The sequence below is a fragment of the Notamacropus eugenii genome, chromosome 1 (genome assembly GCF_028372415.1).
Source record: "Notamacropus eugenii isolate mMacEug1 chromosome 1, mMacEug1.pri_v2, whole genome shotgun sequence".
NCBI lineage: Eukaryota > Metazoa > Chordata > Mammalia > Diprotodontia > Macropodidae > Notamacropus > Notamacropus eugenii.
Genome location: NC_092872.1, coordinates 507,359,126 through 507,377,939, shown reverse-complemented (window position 1 = coordinate 507,377,939; position 18,814 = coordinate 507,359,126). Strand labels below are relative to the sequence as shown.

The window sequence follows — 18,814 nt, the reverse complement described above, 5'->3', positions numbered from 1 at the left end:
CTATCAAAAACCCAGAGAGCGGCAACCACCCCTGCACTGCCTGCTCCAAACTTCACTCTCTGGGAGAGGCAGCTTGCCAGATTCAAAGGAATAGGAGCGCTTTTTATTAGCCTAGAATCGAAGCCATGAAAACTCGGGCCTTCAACTGCAGTCTGTTGGACTTGGCACTGAGAATGTGTCTATGTAGGCTAACATTGAGAGGCACAGCGAAAAATTGAGTGTATTTATCTGGGGATGTCCAAATACCTGAATATTTGATGGATCCTTTTTTTTTCCAGGCTTTATCTCAGCGTTTGGCATCTGGAGGATACAGGCACACTCTGTCTGGGACTGAAAACCAGATGCTTGTCTGTGCCTGTACAATGCCTCATACATTGAGGCCCTTGGTCTCCAACAATAACAACAATGCCCCTACTGCCTGAGCCAACAAAGGGAGGGAAAGGTACTGCTTGGGCTGCTGTTATGAATGGGGAAGTACAAGCTCTGTGAAATGTGCCCTCTCTCCTAGCCTAGAAAATGTACCCCAAAAGGTTCCCTAAACCATGGCACTTCGGGGGCATGGTTTCACCATCTGCTTTCCTTAGCCTGGTATAATTACACGGCTACAGGGTACAGTGAAAAGCATGCTGGATTTGGAAACGGAGGACAGGGGTTCAAATTCCAGTTCTGACACTTTATCGCCAGTGTGACCTCAGGCAATTCACTCCCACAGCCTTGGTTTCCTCATCTACAAAATGAAGGGGTTGGACTAAGGTCCAACCCAGATGGAGATTTATGATTCTATGGTCCTGTGATGATATTGTGATTTATAAAATGGGCTGATTAAATGTGTTGGGAATACTGGAAACCTTATCATAAAGGAAACTGGGGATGCTTAGCCTGGATAGGGTAAGAAAGGAGAGGAGAGGGCAGAGGCATTGTAACTATCTTCAGGTACTTAAAGAATTATATCAGGTGGGAGATAGATTAGATAGAATTTATTTGTCCATATTAAGCAGAGCTAGGAGCAATGGGTGGATGAGACAGAGCCATTTGTTCATACAAAGAACACTTTCTAATAAATAGACCCATCCCTGAGTAGAATAGTCTGCCATGAAAGGTGCTGTGTTCCCCCACAATGGAGACTGTTCTTCTAAACATTTATTTATTTATTCTTAGTTTTCAACATTCACTTTCACAAGATTTTGAGTATCAAATTTTCTCCCCATCTCTCCCTGCTGCCCACCCCAAGACAGCATGAATTCTGATTACCACTTCCCCCCAATATGCCTTCCCTTCTATCACAACGCTCCCTTCTCTTATCCCCATCCCCTCTGTTTTCCTGTAGGGGAAGATAGATTTCTATACCCCACCTGCAACGAAAATCTTAAAAAGGAGGGTGGATGACCACCTTGTGAAGATGCAACAGAAGGAATTCATGTCCAGGAATGAGATGATTTGGACCATATCACTGCTAAGGATTCTTCCAACTCTTGGGACACTGGAAGTTTATGAAACACCCTCCATATGGATAATGACATCAAGGTACAGGGAGGTAGTAACCTGTCCAAGGCCAAATGGTAGAGGAGACATGAGAATTCACGTCTCCCGACCCCCAATATCAGATCCTTATTGGATTCAATGTTATTTGTATATTATTCTTCACTCTTCTCTCATTATTGGAAGCTTCTTGGGATCAAGGACTTTGTCCATTTTATATCTTCATCTTATATAACACAGTGCATTGTATATAGTTTGCTATTTATGTATTTTTAAAGAACCTGTGATTTTTTTGACATAAATTATCAGTGAGGAAACTCTACCCGATACACATGGGCAGTCACACTTCAACATCTATCATTTCAGAGAGATTTCTGGGGCACTGAGAGGTTAAGACAATTGGCCAGCATCACAGTTACTGTTCTCTTAGAAAGCTCTGATCCATCAGCCTCTACTGATTGTGCATCTAATCCATGTAAATCCTTCCTATTTGCTATAAAGAACACAAGAAGTATAAAATATCTCAGGCTCTACCTTCAGAGAATTTACAACTGAAATGCTGAGATGATATGAAAACAGGGAACAAACAAATAATAGAAGGCAGAGCCCATATGATCACAGAACTGGATGGGACCTCAGTAGTCATCTAACCCAACTTCTTTTTGAATGAGAATACTGTCTATGACATCCACCTTTTGCTTGAAGATCCCTCATTAGGGATATCCCACTACCTATCAAGGCAACCCATTCTACTTTCAAACAGGATTAGTTATTAGGAAGTTTGCTTGTTCTCTTTACCTTGTGCTTAAATCTGCCTCTCTGAAACTTCTAGCTAATCTACTAGTTGTGAAAGTTTTCCAATGTCTGTGGCTGTTGGATGGGAGTAGGGATGGGGAAGGAGGTTATGATTGTCCTTTTCTCCACCCTAACTCTTCCCCCGCATACTAGGGGACTTCAATGAACATATCAATACTCCCTCAAGCACTTTAATTTTCTAGTTCCTCACTCCACTCATTTCTCATGACTGACTCTTCCACCCCGGTTCAGTTAGAGGCAGAAATGTTCATAGCCTTGATCTTGTCTTGACCCACACATATTCTACTTATATGGTCATGAGCTCTGAAATTCCCTTATATGTCATAAACTTTTATCACTTCACCTATCCCTCTGCCTTACAATCCCTACTCTTGCATTTCATCATCATTATGACCTCCACTTCCACTCCTTAGTTCTTTCCCAGGTCATGGTTCCTGCCAATTGCCTCCACCCTCCTTCCTTCCTCATCCTCATCCCTTAATGAACTAGTTCATCTCTACACTGTCCTCTCCACTGCAGTCTTTGGCTCTTTATGTTTCACTGATCATGCCTTGCCAAACCTTAGCCTTGAATTACTCACCCCTTTATGAACTTTTGCTTTTATTCTAGTGCTGCTGAACTAAGCCAGAGAAACATGAAGCTATGCTGACTAGGGTCACTACATTTGTATGTTAGAATCTTATCTGGGCCATCACTACAGAAAAGTCATCTTTTTGTATGTCCCTAATTGGGTCACTATCCCACCTGACATAGAAGTTATTCTAAACATCTTCATCCCACCTCAAGCCTCCCATCACTCCCCCCCATCCTCTCATTTGTGTGCTTTGCCTCATACTTCATACACACACACACACACACACACACACACACACACACACACATTTGAGACCATTCACAAAGAGCTCCCTCTCTTCCCCTCCTTATCTCATATCACTCAGATATCTTACTCTACTACCTCCTTCACTCTTGTCACACAAAGAGGTGGCCCTTCTCCTTGCCAAGGCAAACTTGTCATTGTGTGCCTTTGATCCCATTCTATCCCACTTTCTCAACAGTTTGACCCCTCTGTCATCTTTACTCTTTCACTAATCTTCAGTCTCTCCCTATCTTCTGGCTACTTCTCTACTGCCTATAAACATGTCCCTATTTCCTCCATTCTGAGTGAAAAAAACTTCAGCTGTCCCTACTAGTTATCCTCCTATCTCTTTCCTCTCTTTCTTGACCACACTCCTTGAGAAAGTATTTATAATCAATGTTTCCATTTTTTCTCCTCTCACTTTTTCCTAAACTCTCTGCAATCTGGCTTTCAACATCTTCATTTAACTGAAGCTGCTCTATCCCAAGTTACCAGTGATCTCTTAATCACCAAATCCAATGGGGTTTTCTCAGTCTTCATCCTTCTTGACCTCTCTGCAGCCTTTGACATTGATGATCTCTCTTTTCTCTTAACTATTAATTTTTCAAAGCACTGCTCTTTCCTGGTCCTTCTACATGACTTATCTCTCCTTCTCAGTCTCTTTTCATCAATATTTTTTGAGATCATGCCCACTAACTACATGTATCCCCAAGGCTTGATTCTTGGCCCTCTTCTCTTCTCCCTCTACACTGTCTCATTTGGTGATATCATCTGCTCCCATGGACTCAGTTATCATCTCCATGCTGAGGATTCTCACATCCATTTATCACTTCTTTCCTGACCTCCAGTTGACATCACCGATTAACAACTGTATATCTCAAAGCAGATGTCTCACAGACATCTCAAACTCAAGAGGTCCAAAGCAGAACTCATTATCTTTCTCCCCAACCCCGCCCCTCTTCCCCATTTCCTTATTATTGTTGAAGATACCATCATCCTCCCTGTTACCCAGACTAAGAATCCTGATCTTATCTCCTCCTTCACACTCACTCAATATATCTAATCTGATTTCCTTCTAGACTCAGGTCAAATCCCATTTTCTACTAGTACTCCACTCTCCCTCTCCTGCCTCCTCTCTTTACTGCTAGTTCCTTCCCTTAAAGATTACCTCTGATTTATATTGTTTGCATATTGTATGTAGATAGAGATTTACATGCTGTCTCCACCATCGTGAGCTCCTAGAGGTCAAGGACTGTCTTTTTGGCTACATTTTGTATCCCCAAATGCTTAGCACAATGTTTTTGGATGATAATGACAATGAGGATGATGACAGGGGGAAGGTCTTCCTGTAAATCCCAACTAAAATCACATCTTTTACAGGAAGCCTTTCCCAGTTCCTTTTAGTTCTACTGTCTTCCTTCTGCTAATTGTTTCATGTTCATCCTCTAGGTAGTTTGCTTTGTATATATTTGTTTGCATGTTGTCTTCCCCATTAGATTGTAAGCTCCTTGAAGGCAGACACTGTCTTTTACCTCTCTTTGTATTCCCAGCAGTTAACATAGTGCCTAACACATTATGGGCATTTAGTAAATGTTTATTGATTGATAAAAAAAACAAAACAAAACAAAAAAAACCAGGCATTTTTTTATGATGTTAGTATAGAGGCTATGAGGGAGAGAAACTAATCTAAATAACCATATGTAAATAGGCTGCAGAGGGGAGACACTAATTTAAGTCATATTTTTGGTGATGAGAGTCAGAATTCTTGCCCCTGTCATGACCTAGCTATATATCACTAGGGAAAACATTTCACTCTCTGAGCCTTACTTTTCTCCCCCACTATAAACAGGAAGTTGAATGAGATGATCATCACTTCCAGCTCTAAAGTGATGAGTGAGAATAGATTAACAGAACTGATATTAGATTTAAATCTGGAAGGGAAGGGACTTAGAAGAACCTGTAATTCAACTCCTCCTCCCATTTTGCAGATGAGGCAACTGAAACTCAGAGAACTTAAATAATTTGTGCCAGAGGTCACAGGTAGAAAGGAACAGATAAGGATTTAAAAGGAGGTACTCTGATTTCAAATCCTCCACATCGTGCTGTGTATGCCGAGCTACTTCTCCATGGAAGAGATGTTTTCAATGACCCATATAACATTTCCTTTCCTACCAGATGAGTGGCCCCTCCAATCTTACCCTCTCTCTGAGAGCTACAAAGTTTGCTCCCTCCCTGGTGCTTTGTCATCCATGGTGAAACAACTGCAATATGGAAGCTGGAAGGCAGCTTGTCAGCATCCTGGGTCTGCCTCACAGTCTCCCCTAGCTTATTAGCCCCTTCCCCTCCTTCAGCTCCCTCCTTGTTTGTTCTGCATTCACTGATGCTCCTGGTTCCATGACACACAGTCTTATTCAAAAGCAGAATCAAATGCTAAAAACACTGCCCAGTAATTAACTGGCAATTTGCAGAGAAGCTTTATTTGAAGGGTCTGATGGGATTACCATTGAAAGCTGGCTGAGAGTAGCGAGCACATGGGGATACAGTGAAAGACGTTTGACCTCCACTACACCAATTTCAGAAATAAAGCCTTAATAATAGTCTACGATCACACTTGGCTGGCCCATTATTTCTCAGGCATGAATGGTCTAGATTATAGGGCCAGCGGCGGGTGACTCATGCTGCCAGCTCTTTTGATGGCACCGGGCAGTTTGGGCGTCTGGAGCACTGAGTACAGACTCATTGTCCCAAAAAGCTCCCTTGTGCCTGACACCCCCAGAAATCCATGCCAGCCAGAAATGAGAAGGGAGACAGACTCAGCTAACTTTGTTTAGCATAAATACTTTATTTAAATACCCTCTCCCCCACCACTCTTCCCCCATTCCACCACACACCCCCTTCCCGCCCCCCCCCCCCCCCAACTCCAGACATTGAGATTGAGCTTAATGGAATACGGGTCTAAGTAAATAGATCATCTGTGGCTGGAGAAGAGGAAGTAAGTAAGGCCAAGTCAGCAAGTGAAGCAGAATGGTTCCATTTGCAACTCAGAGAGCTATATTACAGGGAACCCAGGACTTAGGTTTCAACATGCAAAGGAAGTCCTTACCTTTGCCTGACAGCAGCCTCAAAACCTGATAGGCAGCAAAGTTATTGCTCTGGGAGGTGATTCTATTTTAAAGGGTGATTTCAGTCAAGGTACAACCAAATCTATTCATTAACTAGCCAATGTAGCACTTAGGGGAGGGGTGGGGAACCTATGACCTTGAGGTCACATGTAGCCCTCTAGGTCCTCAAGTGTGGCCCTTTGACTGAATCCAAACTTCACAGAATAAATCCCCTTAATAAAATGATTTGTTCTATAAAACTTGGACTCAGTCAAAAGATCATACCAAAGGACCTAGATGGCCACATGTGGTCCTGAGGAGACAGACTCCCCACCCCTGACTTAGGGGCACCCCATCCAATTAGCATAGGGGGTTCCTCCACTAGAGAAAGATTCAAGATATTCTGGGTCTAAATTAATTACAATTATATCTCACAAGTCCCCATTGATGTGTTTACCACATTTATCATTAGTAGTCAGCCCTCCCCCAAAAAACCATAATTAATTCAAAGCAAAGGCATTTACTGAAATGACTTGGTTAAAAAAAAGGTAACAATAAAACATTTCCCTATAAACCTGGAGGCACACTCTCACACATACACCATCAATAGGAAGAGTAGACGCAAAGAGGGAACATGATGGTTAGGGAGTGCGTGTGAAAGGGACATCCTAGAGACGATGCATGGTCAGGGGACATTGGTAGAAAAGCAACTTACACAGGGGGAGTGCTGGAGCCAGCTCCAACCAGCTTTTCAGTGTGAGCAGTTATACCTCAGAAATCTAAAAATGCTGCAAATTAGGGCACACAGATTTGTACTTTGGCAGCTCTGTGGGAAATTGATTGAAGAAAGGAGAAACCAGAGTTCGTAAGCCTCCACTAATACATTCACCTTTAATAGTCAGCCTTTTTAGGGTCTTTAACAGAAACTTTTCTATCCCCCAAAGGCAATTATTTGTCCTAGCACATTAATCACAGCACAGGGTACTCCCAGTTGACTCTGCCTTCAGTCTTAGTCTTTTCTTTGGAACTCAACTAGTCTTAGTCTTTTCTTTGGAACTCAACTTGTTGGTCACTGGGATTGGCTGTCCACAAGTGATGTCATTCTGTCATAATAAGAATTCCCGTCTTTCCCATCTTTAATCTCTGAAGACTAGACTACACTTAGCTATCAAATTTCTAGAAGCTCATAACTTGAAAGTATTGGGGTCTTTCAATTTCGCAATTCTAAAACATCTTTCCATTCTGCCATGTAGAGGAGTGGACAAGAAAAGGCATAGAGACAAAGGTAAGCTCAGGGAGCCAATTCATTTTCTGTCCTCTAGCGCCCCCCCCCCCCTTTTCTGTCATTACAGAGAGCTTGGGAGCCCAAGACAGACACCTTGTTGGTTCCCACCTGAGTGTAAGGCAAAGCATGCTCCCTCTCGTTTCTGGCTTAGTTATTGTCTTTCTTCATTATACTGTGAGCTTGTGGAGGGCAGGGACTGTCTTTTGCCTTTTACTGTATCCCCAGAACCTAGCACAGTGCCCAACATATAGCAGAAACTCAATAAACTTTTATTGACTGACTGACTGACCTCCTGCAAGAAGTATTTCCCAATTTTCTCAGTTGTCAGCTCCCCCTCTCCCTAATATAACTATTTACTGTATGTGTGTGTGTATGTATGTATGTTATATGTGTGTAGATATTGATACATATGAGAACATGATGTATCCCAACAATAATAGGTAAACTCATTGAAACAGGAATTATCTATATTTAAAATCTCAGAACCCAGAATGGTGACTTGTACTTTTGTAGAGGTTTATAGTAGGTATTACCAGTGGCCCAGAAGGCCAGCTCACCGACCCTGGGGAAGACTCATCAACCTGGGGCACCCCTCGCGGGGAGCCTGGGGAGCAGGGCCCCAGGCGGGGGCACTGAGGGGCTCCCACTTATTCTACACTGCTCATGTCTCTTCACCATGCCAGACCAGAGTCAAGCTCAACAGGGTCTTCTTTCCCCACTGATTTTGCCAAGCCCATTCCCTTGGCTGTGGTTTCGCTAGATAGTAGGTAGGGACAGTGGGAATCTAGTTCATCCGTTTGTGCACATCACTAATTAGACGGCAAGGCATTTGGCTACCTTAAGAGAGTCATAGTTACTCCCACCACCGTTTACCCACATTTCATTGAATTTCTTCACTTTGACATCCAGAGCACTGGGCAGAAATCACATATTCATCAACATAATTTTGGCCTAATAATTAACACCAAACACAGGTGTTCCATCATTGGTTACAACAAATGGAGAAGTTTTGAATGCTGTGGATAAGTTCACTTACTTTGGCAATGTACTTTCCAGGGATGTACACATTGACAATGAGGTTGATGCATGCATTGCCAGAGCTAGTTCAGTGTTTGGGAAGCTCCAAAGAAAAGTTTGGGAGAGAAGAGGTATTAGACTGACCACCAAGCTGAGGGTTTACAGAGTCACTGTGCTGACCTCATTGTTGTATGCCTGTGAAACATGGACAGTCTACCAGCGCCATGCCACGAAAATGAATTGCTACCATCTGAACTGTTTTAGGAAGATTCTGAGGATCACCTGGCAGGATAAGGTACCAGACACGGAGGTCCTTGCCCGAGCTGACCTGCCAAGCATTCAAACTATGCTTCAGAGAGCACAACTCCAATGGGCTGGCCATGTTGTTCAAATGCAAAATGTACACTTGCCAAAAACACTGTTTTATGGAGAACTTGCACGGGGCAGGGGAATCCCATGGTGGTCAAAAGAAGAGATACGAGGACACTCTCAAGTCTCTCTCAAGAACTTTGGATTTGACTATGCAACATGGGAGACACTGGCAAGGACCGCTCAGCATGGAGTGCTCACATCAGAAAGGGTGCTGTGCTCTATGAGCAAAGCAGAATTAAGACAGCTCAAAGTAAATGGAGGATGCATAAATTTGGAGTATCCACCCCAAATATTCACACAGACTATCTGTGCCCAACCTGTGGTAGAGCATTCCGAGCTTGTATTGGTCTGATTAGCCACAGTAGGACACAATGAAATTTCACTGCATCATGGTGATGTCATTTTGGTCCTTTTCAAGAACGAAGGACAACAACCAACCAGCAAATATTAATTTGTTGAATGAATAATTGATAGGACTTCAGGATTCTCTGCCTTCAGCTTTTATGTCCATGTAGTGGTTGGCCTTCTAATGCAATGAATATAGTTTTGTTTTGTTTTTTCCTGTAGTTGCTATTTGCTCATGCTGTGAGAATTTTATTGTATAGCTGATCCAAATTTTAAGTGTTTCTTCACTAGAGACATAGGTCCTCCCCTCAGAATTTTCTTAGCTTGAGGTAGTGAAGCTCATACCCCAGGAAATCCAGAGGCCTGTTAGTTTCTTTAGCTGTTCCTGGGCCCAAAGATATCTTATCCTCCTTGGAGGGTGACACAGTAGATAGAGTCTTAAACTGAAACTGGAAAGACCTGAGTTAAAATTGAGCCTCAGAAAGTTACTAACCATGAGACCCTGGGCAAGTCATTTTACCTCTATTTGTAAAATAGAGGTAAAAATTTGTAAAATCTATCAGTTTCTTCATCTATAAAGTATGGATAAAAATTAGCACTTACCTGCAAGGCCTCCTTCCCTTGTCTCCCCTCCCTTCCTCTTCCCTCCTACAGCATTCTGAAACTGGGACTCCAAAGAGCCCCTGCCTAAGGCCTCCTACTTTTACAGTGATTATCAGTAGTAACTGTTGCTGTTTCCCACCCAGCCTGATGTCTTTCTTTGTCTTCACCTCATTAAAAGGGCCGTGCCTTGGCTACTTCTTAAACTGGCCTATTCAATGAATGGGCGTTGCCTCACCCTAACTGAGTGCCTGCAAAGACTTTGGCCTAAAGGGCCCAAGGTCTCCCAGTGCATCCTGGGTCATCTCCAGTCATCTTGATGAATATCTGGTCACTGGATTCAGATGGCTCTGGAGGAGACATGAGGCCGGTGAGATGCACAGCCCTCCCTCATTCAAAACAAAGTCAAGTGCAAGTCATGTCCTCATTTCTCTGATGGCATGATCTTCTTTGGCAAGGAAGGACAAACACAAACAAGGGTTATTATGAAGATCATATGAGATAATATTTGCAATGTGCTTAACACAGTACCTGGCAAATAATAGGCTCTTAATTACTGTTTGTTTCCTTTCTTTCTCCAGATCAGTTCTAGCAATCTGTCTTTGGTTAATCCCTCTTCAACTAAGAGCCCTCTGACTCTATGTAATATCCTTTAATCTTCAGTAGAAAGTCTAATGATCAGTTTCTAATTTCTCTCTGAAACTCCTATCCTATGAAAGATTTTAGAATAGATTATATGTTCCAGCAATTTCTGGAAAATAGATATGGTCTTGTTTGTCTCCTCATTCTATCTAATGAGTACTTTGCATCTTTCCAGAGTACCTATGGTATCTTGAACAATGACCAGTCTTCTGTGAGACTCTAGGTGTAGTGCTACATTCCAGTGTTCTGAAGCATCGGTAGCTATGATGCTCGTGTCAGCTTCCATATTTATAATGGACAGTGGTATCAAACTCAAATAGAAATGGTAATCACTAATCCATACATAAGAGCCTGTGCAGGCCTCATGTTGACCTAGTTTTAATATGTAGTATTATCTATGTTTTATTATTGTTTTTATTTTATTTAATATTTCCTAACTACATTTTAATCTGGATCAGTCTGTCATTGTTGGGGTCACATGTGGTCTGTGGCCCCATGTTTGACACCTTTTATATAATAGAATATTAGTAGAATAGAATAGAATATTTACACAATGGCTTCTGCTCCTTACTCCGTACCTTGTGATTTTGTTCTCTGGAGAATAACTACCATTTATGTACCATGGTAAGGTATACAAAACACTTCAGTACTTAAACACACAATCACGCAAAAGTTAACTTAAAGCAAGTTGTCTGACTTATAAAGAAATACAAAGGAGAAACAATGGTCTAATTATAACCTAAAAACAAAAGAAAAAATTAATTTCTCTTCAGTCGATTTTCGATATACCAAGGCATCTAAGTTACAGATCCTAGTTGAGCCCATACAACATAATGCCTCACAGTATTTGTAGATTTATAACCTCCAGAGAGGGAAAGCCCAGGTTCAAAGTATACTGTATGTTTGCATCCACTAAAACCATAACTCACAAGCTCCCACTGATGTGCTCAACTTTAATAGTCGGGAAGAAGACACAATTAGGTCAAAGCAAAGGTATTTGATCAAATGAATAGTAAGAAAAATAGCAGCAAAACATTTCCTCTAAACCTGGGACATGTTGTTCCACAAATACACAGCATCAGTGGCCAGAATGAACACTCATGGAGTATGGAATGTGAATGCAAAGAGGGATGTGTGAGGAACACGTATGTGAACAAGATGTAGTCACACAGAGGCAGCATACTATAGGGTCACTAGTATCTTTGAGTGATTTCATCATGTTGCTCCTGCCAGTCGTGTTCCCCTCTTTTCCCTGGTAGATTAATAATCTATTCTAGATGTTGCTCTCCAGATATATACTATAGCATCTACCGTTGGGCAGCTAGGTGGTGCAGTGGAGAGAGCACCAGTGCAGGTATCAAGAGGACCTGAGTTCAAATCTCACCTCAGACACTTGACAGTTGCTAGCTGTGTGACCTTGAGCAAGTCACTTAACCCCAATTGCCTTATCCTGAGTCATCTCCAGTCATCCTGATGAATATCTGGTCACTGGATTCAGATGGCTCTGGAGGAGAAGTGAGACTGGTGACCTGTACAGTCCTCCTTCACTCAAAACAAAGTCAAGTGCAACTCATGTCATTATTTCTCTGATGGCATGATCTTCTTCAGTAATGAACAATGAACACACACACATAGCTTCTACCAGATGGGGCTGCACTGGATGCTATTCTGTTAGATGGAGAGTCTCTGTTGGCTGCTACCAGGTATGTACTCCTGAGCACATGGCTGCAGAACTTCTCTCAGCTTTCATTTTCTAGCATTACTGAAATGCTTGACTTTAATGTTAATGCTTCCTCTTGGGAAGAATGGACTCTCCAATGCTCTTTTAATTCAAAGCCATAGAATTTTTAGTAGCTGTTTTAGTAAGCTAGACACCCTTGCTTCAATCATGGGGGTGACTGGCACATAGTGGGTGTTTTATAAATGTTTACTTATTGATCAATTGTTATGACCCTCTCTGGAAAAAACAAAAACCTTTACTTTTTTCCATTTGCACAATGACCTTTCTGTTCCTTTATCTTACCTCATGATTTTATTCTCTGAAGAATAATAGCTAGCATTTATGTAGCATGGTAAGTTGTACAAAGCACTTAATGTCTGCTATCTCATTTTATTCTCACAATAATTGTGGGAGGTGAGTGTTATTAATAATCTCCATTTTGTTGATGAGAAAATTGAAGCTGAAGAAGGTCAAGTGTTTTGTCTAGGGTCACAGAGCTAGCTAGTGTCGGAGTCAGAATTTGTACTCAAATTTACCTGAATCCAAGTCCTTTACGTTATCCCCTACACCATCAAGTTGTCTCTGAAGGTTATACTATAGTCTGGTTATCATCCATATAAGAGATACTCATCCAACAACTTTGGGTTTCTGGAGTCCCCCAGTTTATTCCAAAAACTCCTTCCTGTCTCCAATGTAGTTGGGCAGAAGGGAGGTAGGAAGAGAAAGCTTAACCAAAGGAGTAAAGTCATTGTGTTCCCTACCTGGCCTGTCTGGCCACACTCCCAGCCTTTATCTAGAGAGAGAACCAGCCAAAATCTAAATAGCCTTTAAGCTCCCTCTTATGCCACATTAAAATAAGATCTTGAGGTATTCCCAGAGAGTCCACTAAGCTTATTTATGTTTCTGCTTGAGAGCAAATGCTATGTTATACTTAGAACCCTCAAGCGGAGTCATGAGAACTACATTCTAGTACCACTTTCACCAATAACCTGCTAGGTTATTAGATAAACCATGTCATCTCTCTGGGTTTGAGTCTTCCCTTCTGTAAAATGAATGATTTGGAACTAGAAAATACTTTTGAAATCACATAATCCTTAAGTTGCAAGAGACCTCAGAGGCCATCTAATCCAAATTATGCCTAAACAAGAATTCCCTGTACAAAGTAGACTATTGGATAGAGCACTGGATCCTAGTGGCAGGAAAACAAGTACAGATCCTGCCACAGACTCTAGCTATTCAACCCTGGGCAAAGCACTTAATGGCTCTCTGCCTCAGTTACCTCATCTGTCATATGAGGCTAATAATAGTACCTATGTTGAAGGGTTGGTGTGAGAATAAAGTGAGATAATATTTGTAAAGCGCTTTGTAAACCTTAAAGCACTATATAAAAGCTTGATAGCTATTTGCTTGAACAACTCTAAAAAGGAGGGAAATTAATACCTCCTGAGGTATCCCATTCCACTTTGGATAACTTCACTTTTTAATTCTTTTTCCTCCTATAGCAAACTTCAATTTACCTCTTTATAAGCTATACCCATTATTCTCAGTTCTGCCCTCTGGGACCAAGCATAATAGATCTAATCTCCCTTCCACAGATCAGCTGTTCAAATGCTTGAAGTCAGTTTTCATATTCCCTTCACCCCTGGATCTTTTCTCCAGGCTAAATAGTCCCAGCTTCTTTAACTCATCTGTATGTGGCATGATCTCAGATACTTTCACCATCTGGATCATCTTCCTCTGGAAGCTCTCAGGATTATTAATGACCTTCCAAATGCTGTACCTAGAACCAAACAAAATATTTAAGATACAGAATTGCTTGATTACTATAATCATTTTGTACAACCATCTAGGACTCTACGACATTGAATCCTTACATCTGAATCTTGTTTTTATCTTTATTCAGACCCAGAAACAAGTACTTTGGATCTCTTCCTTGTCTTAATTCAAAGCCCACCTGTTCTATTTCTTTTCAACTCCCTAAACATCATGCTGCCCCCAGGATGAGTTTATCACCTGAAATGTCTTCATCATGAAGGCTGATTCAGCTTTGATTCTCAACACCTCCTTCGCATCCTCAGTTCCCTCTCCCCTCTTATTGGATACTTGGAGGGTAAAACATGAACTCCTCCCAAAGCTTCCCTTATAGAGGGATCAGAGTGTTCCAGCTAACCTCATTTTCCATCAGCTGCTTTGCTTAGGTTCAACACAGTGAACATCATAACCCATAACTGGCCACATTCTCCACCCCACTCCCCCTTCAGCCTTTTTTTGTGTATTATCTTCTGTAGTTTGATTGTAAGTTCTTTGAGGGCAGGAACAATCTTCTTTTTTTCTTATTTGGACCCCCAACACTTACTTAGCACAGTTTCTGGCACATAATGAGCACTTAATATTTCTTGACTACTAACTAAATGAACATGAATATTTCTCTTTAGCTGATTAATTCAATGCCTGTCTAATCTATCCGGCTGTGTTTTTTTCAAAAGAATATGGCCGCCACATTTTAGGGATAATGCTAACAAGCTCACTGAGATAGACCATTGAGACAGGAAATAGTAAACTACATCATATAAGAGAAAATCAATTGAAAGAACTGGGGAGATGTATAGTAGAACAAGAATCTGTTACAAAAAGTCAATGAAACTAGATTCAATTCCCAGCTCTGCCACTTGTGACAAGTCAACTTGCCTCTCTGAGTCTCAGTTTCCTCATTTGTAAAATTATGATATTATGTTTGATGATCTTCTAGTTCCAATCTATGATTCAAAGGCTTCATGGGGACATGGTAACTTTCTTCAGATATTTGAAAGACTATCAGGGGGAAGATAGATTAGACATTTTTTCCTTTTGCTTGGTCTCATATGTATATATATGTACATACTATACATGTAACCCACACTCATACAAGTTGATGTATTAGACGGCTTCCCATACTTTAATTTACCATCTTTGCATTTTACCAAGGACTTTCTGGAGATACAATTTTTTGACTAAAAATGAGTACAACAACCAGTGTTTCAGGAACAATGTCAACAGAAGTAGGTATTTCAATGTCTTTACCTTCCCCCAAACCACTCACACTGCATGTGCCACATTTGTTGAGTTTGAGGTTTAGGTATCAGTATTAGATTTCCTTTATGTGAAATTCTACCTCTTGCCTCCACCTCATGACACAGGTTGTTCTTCATATCTAGAGAATTTCTACTCCTTAGAATCCCTAGCTTAGTTCAAGTCACAGCACAGATCTTATTTCCTGTATGAGATCTCTCTTGATTCTCCCCGAATTGTTAGCCTACTATCCCTCTTGTATTATTTTCTCTATATTTTGTATTTATTTCTATCTGTACATGTTGTAGCTTTCAGGTAGAATATAAGCTACTTGAGGGTAAGAACAGTTTTATTTTTGACTTTGAATCCCCAATGTCTAGTATGGCACCTTACATACAGTGGATATCTAATAAATGTTTGCTGAACAGGATTAATTTGAATTAAGATGAATTGAATTGGACTGGAGTTGACTGGACTGGTTGAGATGGGACTGGATGGGATGGGATAGGATGAGATGGGGATATACAAAATCTTAAGAGCTGTGACAACAAAGGAGACAGGAAGTTTAGAGAAGGTCTGCCTGGAGCTCTGCCAATAGCCCAGGCTCTCCAGGGTACAGGAAAAATTATATAGATGTCAATAGCATGAGAATAAGAATAGTCTAGTAGAAAGCAGATTTGGAGTGAGAAGTTCTGGGCCAGAGTCCTATTCCCTAGCCCTGTCAGCTGTATGACCACTGGCAAGTCACTGAAGCTCTCTGAGTTTCTGATGCCTCGATAATCAGATGGCACTAGCAATGCTTGGTCTACTTACTTCATGGAGTTTTTCTCAGGAAAGTGTTTTGTAAACCTTAAAATGTAATGAAGATGTGAGTCACTGGTTCAAGTCCCTGACCCAGCTCCCACTCAGTGTTCTCTGTTCTTTCTGATCTCTAACCTTATTCCACAATTTTCATTGCTACTGTATAAGGATTATTAGCTACAAACATCTTTCTTTCCCTCACCAGCTCCACATACCAAAGCATTTTGGAAGTGCATTTATTTACAAAGAAAAAAATACATTCAGAAATAATCCACAGGGGGGGAAAAGGTCCAGAGACTAGCTAGTTGGCAAATTTATTGAACCTGCCCAAGGTCTAAGCTACATAAAGGCCCCATGACATGGTCAAAGGAGCGCTGGATATGACATCAGATGTGATCTGCCTGACTGATGCTTACTAGCTATGTGACCTTGGGTATGTCACATAATCTCTCTGAAACTCAGTTTGCTATCCATCCCTGTGGAGATAATAGGGGCCTCATCATCAGAAAATGGATCACTGTGTGAGGTGTTTCTTTTAATCATAGCAACTCATGAAGGCCAGAGAGTAAGTGAGGAGGGGGGGCAGTGATACATATCAATGGAGGAAATGCCTACATCAGTAAAGTCAGAGATACTTGATGTCTGGAACCTTCTTTTCTAGCTATTCTTGCTAATATTGTCATTATTAATTTATACCTCATTACTTTCTAACTATTTGGAATTGGGGGTGGGGGAGGGAATCATTCACCCATTCCTTACTCTGCTTCATCTAGAACACTATGTCTTGAGAACGTGGACCCAGTGAGTTATATGATTGGATTGAAGAAATGTCTTCCTTTTGTTAACAGAGCAAAACCTCCGTGATTTAAAATTGACTGGTCTCTTAAAAAAGAAGAGCTCTTTATTGGCCCTGAGGTCTGGCACAGAGCTAAGGTTGCAGAATGTAAGATACCATCTCCAGCGCTCAGAAGGTGATGAAGGGCATGCTCTAGCAAGAAAGAAGATAATTACATTTGACCTGACTAGCCTGGAAGGCATCGGCAGGACTTCAACACAGACAGGTCTTCTACGATTTCACTCCTCATTTTTCTTCTTGTCCCTTTTTCCAGAGAGCAAAATAAAAGGAAGAAGCCCTGCTCTTCATCTTCTCTTGGGGAATGGATGGGGGGGGAGGGGAAGCTCCTAGAGCTAGTAGATGCCAAGATGTTCTTCAATTCCCCTTGAAACTCTTCCTGGTAAACAAAGGAATGACAGCCAGTCTCTCTTTATCTCACTGTCTTTCCCTGTCTCTAGCTCTACCCCTATTTCTCTGTCTCTCTGGTTTGACTCAGTCTCTCTAATGCTCTTTGTCTATCTCTGTCCCTCTCTGTTTTTGTTTCAGTCTCTCTCTCTTTCCATCTCTATCTCACTCTGTCTCTGCATGTCTCTCCTGTGTCTCTGTCTCTGTCTTTCTCTCTCTCTCTACCCATCCCTCAATTGTCTGGTACTACAAAGAGAGTTCTCACAAGCAACCCTCCTTACTACTGATGGAGGAATGGAGCACTTGGTAATGGTCAGGCTGGTTCATGCAAATTCAATGGAAAAACCATTTGTGTTCTCACTAGGTTTGGAACTACAAGGTGGCAGAGGCTGAAAGGGTAAGGTAAGAAGGAAGGGTTGTTTACCCCAGGCTGCATGGGAGAACATAGGTGTCAATCATTCCTAGGACCTTTCTACTCATTACTTATGGGAACCAAGAAATACCCTGAGAGCTAGTGTTGATCCTTAGAAACTGGCCCAAGCTGGGTGACAGCGTGAGTGAGCCAAGAGGCATTCTGTACTTGGTTTACAGCACTGAGGACAGGAGCACTTCTTTTATGAGAACAGTTATTTCAAAGAGGACATTCTCTATGGTATTAGGATTCAGACCCTGTTCTACCAATAACTTGCTGATTTACCCTGGGTAAGTCATGTCCCAGCCTTCCTTCTCAATCCTAAATTTCCTCCTCCATAAAATGGAAGTAACCACTCTTCTGTGACCTACCTCACGCAGTGCTACATGTAAGGTGGTTTGTAAATGTTAAAGTATTATAGAAACATGACTAAGACAGTTTTCTGATCTGCTTTATTGGAGTACTTTCCATTGAGCCAGGCACGTGTGCTTTGGCTCTTTGACAGTGGGGGCCAACATACATTCTGCCCCCTTGCTAACAGACATAATACTGGTTGGTCTTCCAACACCCTCATGACCAGGGGCTGGGGCAAATAACACTGGTACCAGGAAAGCCCAGAAAGAAGATATAGTTGTACGGGCTATAGGGATCAATGAGAAATGGTTTCTAACCTTTTGAATCCTTGAGTTTACCAACCGGGATGAAAATGTCCATTTTTTGGTTTACTGGTCAGTGCCCCAGTCTCAGGGAAAGAAAAGAAAAAGGGAAAAAAACTGTAGAGAATTTGAAGTCCAATATCAGGCTCCTCCAGGCAAGCACGTGTTCTCACTGGCATGTGCATGTAGTCACCATAGCTACTAGGAAGAGGAAGGAGAGAAAGCCTTTGCCTTTGCTGGAAGTCCAAGGATAACTGGTGCTGATTGTATCCTGACAAAGAGACCACCTCGAAAGAGGCCAGAAGCCATCTTTTTATAGCCCACTAAGTGGGTGGATCTTCTTGTCTGAGACATCCATTCTCTTTGGCACAGTGCTGTGTCACAGGGATCCACATTTCTGGTCATGCATCTATGTCCTTTAGCC

General features: G+C 41.7%; 1 long non-coding RNA gene across 1 annotated transcript; it reads left to right on the top strand.

Moving 5' to 3' along the window:
• The first annotated feature begins 283 nt into the window (after window positions 1-283).
• On the top strand, window positions 284-17,219 carry LOC140527154 (uncharacterized). The gene is made up of 3 exons (XR_011974702.1): window positions 284-442; window positions 1,328-1,524; window positions 16,931-17,219. It is a non-coding gene; the product is annotated as an uncharacterized lncRNA (long non-coding RNA).
• The last annotated feature ends 1,595 nt before the right edge of the window (window positions 17,220-18,814 follow it).